This window comes from Alligator sinensis, unplaced genomic scaffold, assembly GCF_000455745.1.
Source record: "Alligator sinensis unplaced genomic scaffold, ASM45574v1 scaffold599_1, whole genome shotgun sequence".
NCBI lineage: Eukaryota > Metazoa > Chordata > Crocodylia > Alligatoridae > Alligator > Alligator sinensis.
This window is the reverse complement of record NW_005841968.1, coordinates 2,149,472-2,164,117: the sequence shown is the minus strand read 5'-3', so window position 1 is coordinate 2,164,117 and position 14,646 is coordinate 2,149,472. Positions and strand designations below refer to the sequence as shown.

At 42.9% G+C, this 14,646-nt stretch overlaps 1 protein-coding gene across 1 annotated transcript in view; it reads left to right on the top strand.

Moving 5' to 3' along the window:
- Window positions 1-14,646, top strand: part of KMT2C (lysine methyltransferase 2C) — a 282,429-nt gene that overhangs the window by 23,292 nt on the left and 244,491 nt on the right.

Here is a 14,646-nt window from a genome sequence, read left to right as displayed (position 1 = left end):
GCGGTGCCCAGAACTGGACACAGTACTCCAGCTGTGGCCTGACCAGTGTCGCGTAGAGAGGGAGGATCACCTCCTTGGCCCTACTTGAGATGCACCTGTGGATGCATGATAGGGTCCGGTTAGCCCTGCTGATCGTGACCTCGCATTGTCGGCCCATGTTCATCTTGGAGTCCATAATGACTCCAAGATCCTTTTCTGCCTGCGTGCTCTCGAGAAGGGAGTTTCCCATCTTATAAGTGTGTTGCCAGTTACTACTGCCCAAGTGCAGCACCCTGCACTTGTCAGTATTGAAACGCATCCTGTTTTGTTAGCCCACCCCTGCAACCTATCCAGGTCTTGCTGCAGTCTTTCCCTCCCTGCTAACGTGCCCACCTCACCCCAATTTTTGGTATCATCAGCAAATTTGAACAGGTTGCTTTTCACCCCATTGTCCAACTCGCTGACAAAGAAATTGAACAGTGCGGGCCCAAGGACCGAGCCCTGAGGGACTCCGCTGCCCACTTCCCCCCAGGTCGAATATGACCCGTCCACCACCACCCTCTGAGTACGACCCTTCAGCCAATTAGCAATCCATCTGACCGTGTAGGCATCGATGCCACAGTCGCTTAGTTTTTTAATGAGGATGGGGTGGGAGACAGTGTCAAAGGCCTTGCTGAAGTCCAGAAAGACTACATCCATGGCGACACCTGCATCCAATACTTTTGTGACCTGATCGTAAAAGGCTGGCTCCAAATCAGTCAAGACATTTGGGTCTGTCCCTGTGGACAAGTTTCACACTTTTAACTTCAAATCCACACTTCTGTCCTACGTCAACTCCATTAAACACATTTGAAGGTCCACATTTCAGGATGTAAAATATTAAAATGAAACCTACCCTTTTGGCATTTCTGCAGCATCAAACTTGCAAACAAAAATCTTGGCTGTTTTGGTTACCTGGGATGCCAGATGACTAATCAGTATTTATATCTTGCAAACTGGTTGGCATGAGTCTGTTCTTGCTAAGATGCACATTTGTCCCTCAAAAAAAAATGTCTCTTGGTCCAGTCATTGTGAGTCAGCATAACAATAGACAAATTTGTGTTCATCTGACGGTTTTTTATATGAACAGTTCTGGACTCCCAATTTAGCAGCTGCCTACTTTCCTTAAGGAAGAGCTGAGAAAACAGCGAACGGTCGCTTTGGCTGGATTCCAAACTCATCACATAAGACAATTTTGCCTCCGGCTCCAGAGTGTAATGGTCTCCTGCATTTATATTGTTTCATGTACAAAAACTAAGTTGAGGCTACTAGAACAAGGGGACAAGTCATTTTTCAGCAGTGAGATGACATCTCTGCCATACAACTGTGTATCCTTGATTTGGATAGTTGTTTTTTGAGAGTGCCTGCAGGCAACGCATCTTATTTATGTTTTCCCAGTCTTCTGTTGCACGTAGCTGTGTTGGACACTTCCGGCACAAGGTAGGAAGTACATTTAGAGCAGCCGACTGGTTTCCTGAGCTTTCAAAGCTCTCTCAAACTTTCATATAAATTCAAACTGAAGGATTCCTTTAGATTTTGTGTACACATTAGGAGCCAGTGTAGCACCAGTCCTTTGGGGAACCTCGACACTCAAAACTTCTAAATCAAAATATCTTTCTTCTTCAGGAATCATACATTTATTGCTAACTGTTTTTTGGAACTGTTCATTTTTCTGGGATCATCCACTTCCTAGCAAAGATGCAGATATACCCTTCAGCACAAGTGATCTTTAACTTCAGCTTGCATTGATGTTCGGAGGTGAGAGAGACCTCCCGGTACAGAAAAGTATTCAAAGTACTGGAAAAAGTCAAGGTTCCAGCAATGAAGTTGTTTCTTTTTATGTTTACTCTTGGGATTACTAATCCCAAGGGTTGCATTCATTATCGTTTTGTAAGGGAGGCAGGGAACGACATTAGAAATGCAGACATTTTGTTGCCATGAACAGCTTATCTATGGCCCTTGAAAGACAGAATAATGTAGTATTTTTTTAAAGGTGGTTGAAAAGGGGGTTGTCTGCCTTTGTGGCTAGGGACAGAAATGAGACACAAACTGGTATAAGTGATTGGAAACTGGTGCAAATCTGTAACACAACAGAAGTTCGGTGCAGGTCTGAAAACAATGTGGGGATGCATGCATTCATGTCTTTAACTTAAAAATACTAAGGACATGAACTGTGGTTGTCTTTGGTTCACTAGGATGACTGATGGGAAATAGATCCTTCATATGTGGAGATTGTGTATATTGAATTTTAATACCTTAATAATGAGTTAAATGCATGCAAACTAAAACTAGTCTCTAAACAGTCTTACACATGCATTTAATAATTACTTTCTCCAATTATAACTCATTTGTGATGTTGGCATTTCACTTATTCTCCATCATCCAAGAGTTTGTCAGCCCATTGAGGGTCTGCATTTCTAATGTAAAAAAGGAAAGGGGGCGGGGAAGCCTTTCTACATTATAAAAAAAAAAAAAAAAAAAAGAACAAAAAAGCACAACACAATCATTTTCTTTTCAGGTCTCAATTACGTTCAAGTTTGATCTTGCAGAAGAAATGCACCCTTCTGTGGAATTTAAATGAGGGGAGGTTGAATCATCAGGCCAATATGATAAACTAGAGCCCATGTAGTGTGCTGTGCCAGCATGGGCTCATGGTTTAGCTCAGAAGAAGTTTCCTCCGTTGGGAAATGAGAGGTGTTCTGTACGAAAGCCGGTGTCCTAAAACAGAAAGCTTTTCCTTATGGGTACTTACTACTAAAGAAGTTCCCTATTTACTAGCCTTGTTTCCTTCCACATTGTGTGACTTGTTAAATGTAGAGACTGGAATGGGGCCGGCGCTAAGGCGCGCGGTCGACAGCCCAGAGGTCTCAAGCTCGAGGCCGTAGCAGAAGTGCTCACGTCACAGCCCTGTCAGACTCCAGCAAACCTGCGAATTCTGCTGATGCCTCGTCACGCGAGGACACGAAAGAGGAAGGGGCAGAACTAGGTGCATGTGAAGTATTCTTGTTTCAGGGATGTAGATCTAAAGACATAGGCAGACAAGGTTATTTGGGTAAATGTGAGATCTTTTATTAGACCAGCTGATTAGATTCTTGCTTACACCTAAGTAGAGTTTCAGTTTCACTTCACAGCTATATCAGTTTACCATCCTACACTAGTGGAGGGTGGGGTGGTCTCTACACGCATCCAATGATAAGGTTCTTGGAAAGATTGAAACAGCTTTCTTCTATTAGTGAGCTTTTTTTTTTTAATTTCATTTATTTATTTTTGCACGAGCCTGAATCTGGTTCTAACCAGGCTGACTGAATTGCCCGCTGGACCTTCTGTGTCCCTTCCCTTGAAAGGCAGTCCTACTGGAAATGACTTCAGCAGGAAGACCTAATGAGATGCAAGGCTTGATTTGTGACCTGCGCTGGTTGTTGCGCCCCATACACTAATTCTTCTCTGAGGTGGCCTCAGAGTTTCACTTAAATCATTCTCTTAATTTACCAGTATTTCCCTAAACCTCATTCATTATCAGAAAAGGCGAGATCACATGGTTCAAAAGTTTAAAATGGCACTAAATTACTATCTTGATAGATCAAAGCCCATTTGTAAATCACGCTGGTTATTGGTGGTTTATGAGGGTAAATGGCGTGGGGGAGCTAGCCGTCTTTGTGCAGAGGCTAAGTGAAATTAGGTTAGGCATTCATGGCACTTCAAGTGTTTCATTTCCTGAAGGTCTTAGAACAACGTTCTGCTAAATTTAAAGTAACTTCAGCAGTGTGTATGTGGTCTCCATCGCTTAACTCGGAAAGGCTGTGACCTGGAGCTTTTCCTATGTTTTCCTAGTCATTGCTCTCTTGAATAGATAGATACCCAAACAGAAGAAGCAATTATGCAGTCTCTAAACCAGTACTTCAAACTCAACTTCTTCAGAGAGATTTCTCCTGGTTTATCTCCCGACGGTTAGGAATCTGTTCAGGCAGTACTCAAAGAAAAAGAAGCCAGTTACTGTTTGGTAGCTTTTTTGAGATCATCATCTGTGAACATTTACAGGCCTTACCTCTTCTGGTTCTTCCCATTGCTGAGGAAATGGAGGAGCAGAGGAAGATGTCATGGGCAGCACGCTTTATATGTCTTTGATTCCAGTTAGTCTCATCTGCAAAGTAGCATGCCGTTCCAAACACTGCCCGGGGGGCTCCAGGCTTGTTTGTTGATGGACACATGCGGTCTAAGACTGGATTTATGCAAGCAATGAAAACAGAACCATAATTAATATAACCCTTTTTACATTAGTCTTTTTTGGGTCTTCTTCCCTTTGCTATAGAACTCTTAAATGAAAGAATGAAGCCCATTTTAAGGCTTCTAGGTGGGTTCGATTTAAAGAAGCAGTAGTCACTTTCAGACTGTTTCGTTCTATTCATACATTGATTTGTTTCTTGTTTGTTGAAGATTTTTCTGGCTCGACCCTTTGGGGTCAATGTCTGCTTTAAACTGTATCGTTACATGAAAGCATTAAAAATCACAGTTGTATTTTAAAATGACAGTTCTAGAAGAGTGGTCAGCAACGTTATCTGGTGGCAAGTTGGAATTGCCCACGTCAGGTCCCAGTTGGGCTGATGAAGCCCCCGCCGCCAAAGCCCCAGCTTCACAGGCCTGATCCAGTGGTTCTGCGGGTCAGATTCAACATGTGGACAATAGGTCATCAATCCCAGTTCTGTGCTAAATTTTGGGTTCTATGTATATGCTTTCTGGTTTCAGAGCCTTTAGGATTCAATTATTTTTTTCCCCATAAACACAAACCTAAAACAGTTTAAACAAGAATGGCAACATTTCCGTAATCACAGGACTTTAAAAGCAAAGCAGAACAAAACAAACAACTGCAACCATACCAAATATTGTGAGACTCTTGATAATACCTTGAGGGCTGGCAATATTCTTGAATTCTATGCTAGAAAATATTGAGGTGGAATAAGAGGATTGGGTGTGTGCTCTTTATTCTATTAAGGTGAAAACTCATCTCATCCTTTGCAGAGGCTTATAACTTAAAGGCCTAAATGTGAAGAGTGATCAGGATTTTGAACCTGCTGCCTGTAAGTGCATTTCACTTTGTGGCATTTCTGAAAATGAAATGGAAGAAAAAATAGTTCCTAGCAATGGGTATACCAGGAAGGGAAAAGTCTTCCATCATACCTGGTGGAGAGAGTTTAGCAAGGGTCATGGATCCTTGGTTATCCATTTCATTACTTAATGCTCAGCGGTTTGGCTACTGTAGTGTATGAAACAGTGAGTTCCACTAATGACTTCTGCTTTTCAACACACATCTTTATCTATATCATCTGAAGTATCTTCAGAATAAATGTTCTCTGGTGTTTAGCCACTGAAAACAGAGTTGCTTTCCATTTAGACTCAGTTACACAGAAAAGTTCAGATTTAGGGGGGAAAAGCAGCTCATGGGGGAGAGAATTTTCTGAGTTACCGAATTAGTAACAAAGTGCTAACTCAGAAACAGACATTTACTTCCAAGGACATTCTGTTGCGAGACCCTTAGGAGCCTACGGGTCCTAAGGGTCAAGCAGGAGGAACTTGCCCTCTTGCTAGCTAACACAAACTCGGACATAGTGGGGCTCACTGAAACCTGGTGGGATTCAACCCATGATTGGGTGGTAAACATCAAGGGCTACAGACTATATAGGCGGGATAGAATGGGGAGGAAAGGCAGGGGTGTGGCGCTCTATGTCAAAGAGCAATACACGTCCTCAACAAGTAGCACTGGGTCAGAGGAGGGGCAGACTGAAGTGCTCTGAGTCCGAATACAAGGGGGTCAAGGGGAAAGGGACTTAACGGTGGGTGTCTACTACTGACCACCCAACCAGGGGGAAGAACTGGACTGGGAATTCTCAGGTCAGCTCACGGAGGCAGTTCAGTCAAGAAACATGGTCATCATGGGTGACCTAAACTACACAGGCATCTGCTGGGAGGAGCCGTCAGCCCGGGCTGACTGCTCACGTAGGTTCCTAGCCGGGATACAGGACCTCCACCTAACCCAGGAGGTGCACAGTCCCACCAGGGGAAATACCTTGCTGGACCTGGTCCTGGCCACAGGCGATGACCTGGTGAGGGGACTCCAGGTTCTCGACCACCTGGGTGATAGCGATCGTCGCCTGCTGGAATTCACCATCCAGCGCAGGGTGTCAGAGGCCTGCAGCAAGGCAGCAGCCCTTGACTTCAGGAGGGACAATTTCAATGAGTTAAGGAGATTAATCAGGGAGGCACTGAGGTCCTGGAGGGTAGGGGAGTTGGGAGTCTAAGAGGAGTGGTCGTTCCTTAAGGAGACAATCCTCCGAGCCCAAAGGGTGCCAATCCCCACGCAGATCAAAGGGGGCAAGAGTGCTCAAAAGCCCCCATGGCTCACCAGAGGCATTCAGGAATGTCTGAAAGCTAAAAAGGAGGCATACATCCAGTGGAAGAGAGGGGCCATCACCAAGGAGGATTATACCTCCGTTGCTCGAGACTGTAGGGGGGCTGTTAGGAAGGCCAAGGCAGACACAGAACTAGGACTAGTGACCAGGATCAAAGATAACAAGAAGTCTTTTTTTTAAATGCATAGGGAGTTAAAAGAAGGCACCGGGCAATGTGGGGCCTCTACAGGAGACCCTTGGCAATCTGGTGGTTGCACCAGGCGATAAAGCTGACTTCTTTAACAAATTCTTTACCTCCATTTTTCTGAGTAGGGACCAAGACATCCCCCCACCAGGATCCCGGATGGACTTAGGAGAGGCACCGCCAGGCCCAGGGTCAGGGAGGACCTAGTTCGGGAACTTCTGGTGGGGCTGGACATGTTCAAATCAGCAGGTCCAGATGATCTCTGCCCCCGGGTGCTGAGGGAATTGGCAGGGGTCATTGCCGGACCCCTGGCATGGCTTTATGAGCGCTCGTGGTGCTCTGGCCAGGTGCCTGAGGACTGGAAAAGGGCCAATGTGATCCCCATTTTCAAAAAAGGGAGGAAGGAGGACCCAGGAAACTATAGGCCTGTTAGTCTTACCTCGGTCCTGGGGAAGCTCTTTGAGAAAATTATCCAGGAGCACATCTGCGAGGCACCAGCAGGGGCAATTATGCTTAGGGCCAACCAACATGGGTTCATTAGGGGCAGGTCCTGTCAGACCAACCTGGGTGCCTTTTAAGACCAGGTCACAAAATCCTTAGACTCGGGTGTCATGGTGGACGTAGTCTTTCTGGACTTTAGGAAGGCCTTCGACACTGTCTCTCACCCCATCCTCATTAAAAAATTAAGCGACTGTGGTGTCGACGCCTACGAAGTCTGATGGGTCACAAATTGGCTGGAGGACCGCACCCAGAGGGTGGTGGTGGACAAGTCATTTTTGACCTGGAGGGATGTGGGCAGTGGGGTTCCCCAGAGCTCAGTCCTCGGGCCCCCACTGTTCAATATCTTCATTGGCAATTTGGACGAGGGGGTGAAAAGCACCTTGTTCAAGTTCGCAGATGACACTAAGATATGGGGTGAAGTGAGCATGCTAGAAGAGAGGGACAGGCTACAACTAGTTCTGGACAGGTTACAGGGGTGGGCAGATGAGAACAGGATGGGTTTCAACACTGACAAGTGCAAGGTGCTGCACCTGGGGAGGAAGAACCAGCAGCATACCTACAGGCTGGGGAACTCCCTTCTTGTCAGCACAGAGGCAGAGAAGGATCTTGGAGTCATTATTGATGTCAAAATGAACATGGGCTGCCAATGTGAGGACACGGTCAGTAGAGCTAACCACACCTTGTCGTGCATCCATAGATGCATCACGAGCAGGTCCAAGGAGGTGATCCTCCCCCTCTACGCGACACTGGGCAGGCCACAGTTGGAGTATTGCGTCCAGTTCTGGGCGCCGCACTTCAGGAGGGATGTGGACAGCATCGAGAGGGTCCAGAGGAGGGCCACTTGTATGATCAGGGGGCAGCAGGGCAGGCCCTACGAGCGGAGACTACAGGACCTGAACCTGTTCACCCTTCATAAGAGAAGGCTGAGAGGAGATCTGGTGGCTGTCTATAAACTTACAAGGGGGGGACCTGTGGGGAACGGGGAGAGTCCCCGTTTCCCTGAGCAGTACCCGGAGTAACTAGGAATAACAGCCACAAGTTGAGAGCTGGCCACTAGACTGAGAGTAGATTCAGGCTAGACATCAGGAGGCGCTACTTCACAGTCAGGATGGCTAAGATCTGGAACCAACTTCCAAAGGAAGTGGTGCTCACTCCTACCCTGGGGGTCTTCAAAAGGAGGCTGGATAATCACCTAGCCGGTGTCGTTTGACCCCAGTACTCTTTCCTGCCCATGGCAGGGGGTCGGACTTGATGATCTGCTCAGGTCCCTTCTGACCCTACCAACTGTGAAACTAGGGCCAATATTGGAACTGTAAACTCCCTAAGTCTCCGGTTTGGCTTTTAGATTTAATTCCTGTTCAGAAACAAAAATACTTTAAAAAATGGAATTTTTTTATGTTTTCTTGTAAAACTCCACGTTTTTGGAGACTAATAGTAAGTTTATTACTGAAGTGCTGTGAAGTGCTGTACTTGTTTGCAAATATAGAAGAACATTGAACTATAAGTTGTTAATTTTTCCAGGTACATTGAAGATTGAACGTGTTTAGAGTAAGTAGCAAGTTAAGTTAGTATTGTAAAATCTTGTTGCTGGAGTATACTATCGCTGCTGAAAAGAACGTCCTTGTTTAGCACTATGTGAGGAAGTTTTGAAGGTACAAATTTAACGTGAGACACGTATGAGAGATTTGGTTAATTGGGAATGAATGAATAAATAGACCAAGACTATAATAGATCAAATAGGATTTGATGATTGCTTAAATTTTATGTAAATTATCGTGGGGGCATGGTTGTTGTGTGTGGTTTTTTTTTTGGTTTCTTTTTGTTTTGTTTTGAATTGTTTTGTACACAAGAATACAATTTGAATATTAAATGAAAAATAGCTTTCCTTTTTTGGTTCTTCGTTCAATCTGTTTGGAGTACATATTGGTTAATAAGTTGCTTTTCTGTTAATACATCCGTGCTTTAAAACATGAATGGAGAAGATTTTTTTTTTAAATAAAGATTTCTAAAGAGAAAAGGCACGGGAAAATTGATCCATAAAAATGCTTAGCAGCAGTTAGGTTATTTGCATGATGATAATTCTGCCTATCTTGCTGTCCAGTATTGTGGCATTGTTTCCTGTGCTGCCTACCAGTCTGTCTGTATCCATCAGTTGTCAGCCTTCTGGATTGTGAGCTTGCTATGATGCAGCCCATCTTTAGGCAAACACAGAACATAGCACTTAGTGCAGGGGCGGGGAATTATTTCGGGTGGAGGGCCACTTACTGAGTTTTGGCAAACCATTGAGGGCTGCATGATAGGCAGCCAGGGGCAGATGAATATTAATTTTTAAAAATTTTTAAGGGCCCCACGGGCCGGATAGAATGGCCTGGCGGGCCGCATTTTGCCCACCCCTGACTTAATGTAACAGTTAACAAATAAGAATTTCCCTTATTAGGGTCCTAAGGTGCTATAGTAATACAAATACTGTATTTATTTGCATAGCACATGCACTTCCCCCAGAAACAGATGTTCAAAATTGGGGTGTATGTCTTCAGCGGGGCAACTGATTTTTTTCTAAGCTGGAATAGAAGCATAGAAATGCTGTGCTTTAATGGCTGTCAAAATGGGTGCTGCTAACTGCCTGGGCAGAGTCCAGTCTTAACCCTCTCACAGTTGCTAAGGAATTGGTAGCAGCTTTTGGCCAAGTCCATAGTGGCCGTGAGAACATATTAACACTGCACTGTGTGCCTGAAATAACTATTGAACTGGCTGAGGGTAAGTGAGCTGCTGCATGTGGTTAGCTCTGACTCTGTAAAAAAATATATATATGTATATGTATGTATATGTGTGTGTGTGTGTGTGTGTGTGTGTGTGTGTGTGTGTGTGTATATATATGTGTATATATATGTGTGTGTGTGTGTATATATATATGTGTGTATATATATATATATATATATTTTTTTTTTTTTCCTTTCTGCATTCTCTGTTCCAAAAACAAGGTGCATATCTTATTTTGGGGTGTGTGGTATGGAAAAAAATACAGGTGATCTCATGGTCTGTTTGTGAAGGTGGTGGGGAGTTTGGGATTAGAACTGCAGAGCCTGATATTCCAACCGGACTGAGTTAAGATGGTGATGGGAATGGTTCTATTTTGGTTTCATTTTAATTGCATATTAATTAGTTCCTTTTAGAGTTATACCACTTAGAGATGCATAGATTTTTCAGGCATAGAGTATTTGGGTGAAACTGAGGCCCAGACTAACAAGTGGGTTTCATCTTTATTTGGAGAACAGCCTTCTGTTTGCAAATGCATTTAAAAACTGTGCGTGGTAAAAGGGATAGTAAGTCAGAGCACTTTTTTAGGAGAGTCTGGATGGTACAGAGAGTCGGAATGTATTTTGTGCATGGTTGGGGGTTGAAATTCCATGCAAGGTGAACATCTTGAATTTGCTGCTGTCACTGCTGTGAATTATTGGGGGACACTGAAATATTGGAAACATAGTTCTTCCGTTGATCATTTTTCCAAGCTTTATGTTGGCCAGCTCTTAGAAGCATCCAGATAATTAAAAACCTGTTTGTAAGAAAGAGCAGTTGATTTAACCCCCACGTGCTGATCTACACTTCCATACAATTTCATGTACAAAGTTCTTTGAACTATTGCTGGACTTGGCATGAAAGATAACTGATGAAACCACTTTTAGTTGTAGTTCTGGCATTCACTTAAAAAAAAAAAAAAAAAAAAAAAAAAAGCATTTCATTGTATAAAAATGTGCCCTCAATGTGCATATAATCTCTCACGAATTCATGTTCTAGAATGGTGTATGAAGTCTTTATCAATAAATTAAAATAGGGTCTTACTATTGAAAGCTATAGACTTATGAGAGGTAGAATGAGTGTTTTGGAAACCAATCAGAATCTTGTGTAAAAGCTAATCAAGGCTTGTCTGAAATTTGTCAATGGAAAGATAAACATTACAATCCATGTTCTAGACTATTTATATATAGACTTAATAATTAGGCATGTCTTTGTAGATTTTGCATTTGGGATTTTCATCTGTCTTCTGCGAAACACTAAATTATAGCTGCAGTCACTACAATACACATTTTAGTTAGTGTTTTGTAGCTCTCCTTTTAGAATGAGGCATAAACATTTTATATCTCTTCAGAGTATAATGTAATATTATAAATTCTCTTCTGATTGATGTTCAGTGAAGACATCTAACTAATGTAAGCTGTAGATACACCCTGACTTTTCATATCACTCTTTGTTGTAATGAATTTATTTAAAATCTGCAGAGTATTTGGAAGGCCTTTTGTAATATATGTGCAGAAGGGGGAAAGGCATGAAAACACCAGATGTGGGTACATTTTCTGATGAAAAGGAGCAATTATGTTTAATTAGTCCAAACCTGTGATTTTGCTAATGTTAAATAAGTTGCTAAGATGTGGTGGGGGAGTTCAAAAAGTGAATAGTGCTGCTGAATTGAAACATTTTAAAAGTACATAGGACACGTTCTTCAGCATTTTGTATATTAATGTAATAATTATGAATGATGAAATCCATAATTTCATGTAATTTGTAAAATAATCACAGGAAATATTTATATCTAGCCAGGGAGCTATTCCATGCAAAGTAGTATCTTGGAGAATATTGAACATAGGTATTTTGAAGAAAATGTGAAGTAATTAGATACTGTAATGATAAGACTTGAAAGATTTTAAAGGTGGCTTAATTCACAATTCAAAGGCGCTGCTTAAATTGTATTATTGGTAGATGGCAGGTAGGAGAAGCCTTGAAGTAGTATTAAAAGATATTCCTATTGTTATGTGGATTCTTTATGTATGCTGTTTTATACTTCTCTATGACACTATCATTTCTGTTTTATACATCAAGTGTAGCAATTTGACCTATGAACATATTGCATGTTTTGGGTAGGGGAGAGGCTTGCAGCTTGTATTTTGAATAAGGGCATGGGGAGAGAAGAGTGTCAAGCAACATACATGTTAAGGAACTCCAAGGAAGTTATTGTCAAACCATTATGTCTTTATTTTTTGAACATTTCTAAATATTAAAAGCCTTTGCATTATGAGTTTGATTCTCTTGACCTAGCATGGAGTTTTCTTTATTTTCTTTCTTTCTTTTTTTGGTGGGATCTTCACAATTCTAATTGAATGCGTCTAACAAACTAAGACGACCCTTCTGCTTCCTCCCTGCTTTTCTGTATGAAGGGAAATAAATCCACTTAGAAGAAGTGAGTGAAACCCTGCAAAGTGGCAGGTGGCCAAAGAGGATGCTGTCTTCTTTCTCTTTCATAAGGCCACCTTTCTTCCTCAGCCCAATTACTGTGTGGTCTCTGCTGTCAAGGGAACCTGTACAAAATTGTGTCCCTAGGGTTGCTGTCTGCACCAGTTTTTTCAGCGCTGTTCTGAACTGTTTGGATAAAGATACCCAAAGGTCCCTGCTCTGCAGATGCTAATCTCCCCAACACTCCCTTAAAAAAAAGTAATTTTAGGTTTGGTTCTATATCATCATCACGAGTATTCATTTAATAGTTTTTTCTTGACTTCTGGATTTAGCCCTATTGTGAAGCAGGTGTATAATAACACAACTATCTACAAAGTTGTAATCTTGGATATGTTGTTGGGCAAGGAATTACAGATTTGTTTTTCTGAAACAAAATGAACAGTCTGGAAAATGATGTGAAAATTAAGACCCAAATTTATATTCAGTAGCTCAGTGTCCAGAGACTTTGTCAATTTGGTATTGTTAATCTTAGGAGGAAAAGATCTACATGCATCCTAGAGATGGAAGTCTCACTGAAGACTTTTCCCTATGCCTATGGCAATAGCATCTAAAAGAACGCAATTTCTATCCCCACCAGTTTCACGGATGTACTGCTGGGGAGTGCATACAACTGAGGAGGCTCATTTGTATAAGGCCTTGAGAAACGGGGGGTCAAACTTGATGTTATTATGGAAGATGAGGATCATTTTCTTTTTAAAATCAAACAGTATGCATTTTGGTCTCCAGGGTTGATGCTTCCTTGAATTCTTGCTTTTGTTTGTGTCTGTCACGGCAGCGTTCTCCCTCCTGCTCTGTAACATGTGGGAATGGAAAGTGCTGTATTTCAGATACTTAGGTTTTGCTTTCCACTTTTCCCCTCCTACATGTCACCAATACTGGTTTGTCCCAAATTGTCCTTAGGAGGGTCTTATTACTTACTATGAGACAGGCCCTCTTCTAGAATAGGATGCTCCACTTCAGCAGAACATGGGCCAGAATATACATATCCCATTCAAGCGTTCCAGTCATCTTGGTATATGCAGGTCTAAGATGGTACAGAATAGAGCACATCCTGTGGTCTGCTTATTGGATCAAATAAGAAGAGGTTATTTTGCTGTGGTATTTGTGTTTAATAAACTGTGCAGAGAATGGTAATCCTGTTTTATGCGGAGCTTTGATATTTCTACACCTTCTTGTTTGGAATAAAAAACAACATTTGAGAGTTCTTCACGAAAGGGAAAGACCCCTGATGCCCAGCTCGGAGGCAGTCTGCCTGCCTGCCTGGCTGCTGTGGAGCAGTGGTGTAACAAACAGAGTTGGCATCGAGACAGACCCTGCAAGAGAGGTGGGAGGGAAGCGGTTGGCATGTGCTCCTGAGATCGGGGCGGGGGTGCAGCCGCCGTACCGAAGCTGAGAACTCCTACACAGTCCCGGCTGAGCTGCTGCTGTCACTGCACATGGTCTGCTTGCTCCATCTGTCACTCTTAAAACAGCTGCGTTTGGAGTTCTTGTCATGGCAGTATTGCCAGGGTACGGACCCTGCAGGGGTGGCAGGTGATTCTGGCACCCCTCCTAACTTGGTGCCTGGAGCAGGTGCCTCTCTTGCCCACCCCTAGTTATACTACTACTATGGAGCCATGAGATCTTGAAAGCCCAGGGTATCCAGACTGCTAAAACATGAGTACTGGAAGTCCCAGGACTTCCACACTCCCTCCTGGCACACCAGTCAAGTTGCAGAGGAGCCCAAGAAATCAGGAGGCAGGGCTTCCAGGCTCTTGATTCCCTACTAGCCAACCAATGTGGCTAATATACAGTAGCTTGGGTGGTTTCCTTCGCATCCCGCTGGGATGTGAGCCAAGTGGGTAAACTGGCATGAAACTTTACTGAAAAATGTATTTCCAGGGGAAAATTTCCAACCAGTTCTAGTATTTAATTTATTTTTTAAAAATTACACTTTTTTGTGAACAGTTTCAGGATCATGATTCTACCAATTTTTTTATCCAGAATTTCCTCCAATGAACTAGCAATACTCTTAAGAATTTATTTTCTGGGGTGCTGTTAATGAATAGGGGTCCCTGTCCATTTTATAGTGTGTGAGATGACTGCCCAAAATTTGGATCATGCTGTTACCTATGATTGCAGTACTTGCCTCCTGCATAGTGAAAAATGTGAGGATCTAATGGCATATTTCACTTGTGGGCTTTCTGATTACCTACTGTCTGATCAGTAGAAGTGGGTTATTGAATTATTCTGTTAACAGTAATCACAAACTCT